The sequence below is a fragment of the Mustela nigripes genome, unplaced genomic scaffold (genome assembly GCF_022355385.1).
Source record: "Mustela nigripes isolate SB6536 unplaced genomic scaffold, MUSNIG.SB6536 HiC_scaffold_2658, whole genome shotgun sequence".
Classification (NCBI taxonomy): domain Eukaryota; kingdom Metazoa; phylum Chordata; class Mammalia; order Carnivora; family Mustelidae; genus Mustela; species Mustela nigripes.
Window position 1 is genome coordinate 2,454 of NW_026742064.1, and position 1,978 is coordinate 4,431.

The following is a 1,978-nucleotide window of genomic DNA, read 5'->3' on the forward strand; positions in this document are numbered from 1 at the left end:
GGGTCCTGCTGGCTGCTTTCTAGGCTTCAGCAGGAAGCCTATCCATAAGCTGCTAGGAAAACCTCACCCAAGGATTCTTCCCAATTTGTCGAAAACACCCTTAATACCCTGAGCGCCAGACCCACACCTCTGCCTACTCTGCAACCAGCTTCTGAGAATAGCAGTAAGAGAAAATTTGGCTAGACAGAAGTCCACGAAGGAAACAAGCCAGGGTTGTGAGCAAGGGACAAACCACAATATTGACCTATAGCACCACCTTTGGGAAAACCACAAAGAACATTCCAGCAGCCATCCTGCTGAGATGGAAGATTGAGAGAAGACATAAAAGCTTAAGAATCATGCCACAAAAGGAAATAGGAAGTGTGGAGCAGGTGTCTCTGCACAAAGTTACAGAAAATCCCAAATATCTGTAGGACCAACAAAATATTTCTCACATGAAGGCAGCTAGTAAAAATTAGAGGAGATGACTGCTAAGTCAAGTGTACAAGGAACAATACAAATCTCCAAAGAACTTCTCTGAGAAAATACCAAATGGCAGATGACGCTGGTGTTGCCAGACTGCCCAGAATCAGAGGGCCCTGGAATGTGAGGCTATGGAGGCTTTCAAGAAGGCTTTGGCAGTGGCATCCAGGGTCTGGGGCCAAGACAGCAAAGCTTGTGGAAGCAAGGCCAAGAATGAGGAGTGGATCCCCCTCACCAAGGTCACCTGGCAAGGACATGAAGAGCAAGTCCTGGAGGAGATTTATTTTATCTCCCTGCCCATCAAGGAATCTGAGGTCATTGACTTCTCTCTCTGGGAGCATCCCTCAAGGATGAGGTTTTGAAGATTCTGCTGGTGCAAAAGCAGACCCAGGCTGGCCAGCAGACAAGGTTCAAGGCATTTGTTGCCATCAGAGATGACAATGGACACGTCAGTCTGGATGTCAAGTGCTCCAAGGAGTTAGCCACTGCCATCCGTGGGGCCATCTCCTGGTGAAGGTTTCCATTGTCCTGTGTGGCTGAGCTACTGGGGGAACAAGATCTGCAAGCCCTGCAGTGTTGTGAACAAGGCTGTTGTGGGTCTGTGTTACTGTATCTCATCCCTGCTCCCAGAGGCACTGGCATTGTCTCAGCCCCTATGCCCAAGAAGCTTATGATGATGGCTGAAATTGATGACTGCTATACCTGGCCAGAGGCTGAACTGGCACTCTGGGCAACTTTGCCAAGTCTACTTTAGATATGATCTTCAAGACCTGCAGTTATCCCACCCTTGCCTTCTGCAAGGATAGTGTTCACCAATTCCCTCTATCAGGATATCATTGACCATCTTCTGAAGACCTACAGCAGAATCTCCCTGCAGAGGACCTAAGCCTCAGCCATGGCCACCACGTCGTTTTACACAAGAAAAATAAAGTGACCTAAAGCTTGTTAAAAACAAAACAAAATAAAACAAAAGCCAACAATGAATCTTGGAATACTACATCAAAAACTAATGACCTGTGGTTTCACTTATTATTGGAGCATAAGAAATAACCTGGAGGACATGGAGAGATGGAGAGGGAAAGGGAGATGAGGGAAATTGGAGGGGGAGAAGAGCGATTAGAGACTATAGACTCTCAAAAACGATCTGAGAGTTTTGAAGGGGCGGGGGGTGGGAAGTTGAGTGAGGGTGGTGGTGGGTATTATGGAAGGCATGTATTGCAAGGAGCACTGGGTGTGATGCATAAACAATGAATTCTGGTACATTGAAAAGAAATTTTAAAAATAAAAAATTTAAAAATCTAATGGCCTACTGTATGCTGACTAACATAATAATTTTAAGAAATAAATAAATAAAAATAAAATATATATATATATGTATTTTAAGGGAAAAGAAACACTACAAAAACATGAAGAATCAAGAAAATATAACATCACCAAAAGTTGATAATAATAATGCAATAACCAAACACATAAACATTGTTAAAATGTCTATACTGCCTGGAGCAATCTATACTTT

At 43.8% G+C, this 1,978-nt stretch overlaps 1 pseudogene; it reads left to right on the plus strand.

Annotated features, from left to right (window-relative positions):
• Positions 1 to 531: 531 nt before the first annotated feature.
• Positions 532 to 1,396, plus strand: LOC132008978 (small ribosomal subunit protein uS5-like; annotated as a pseudogene).
• The last annotated feature ends 582 nt before the right edge of the window (positions 1,397 to 1,978 follow it).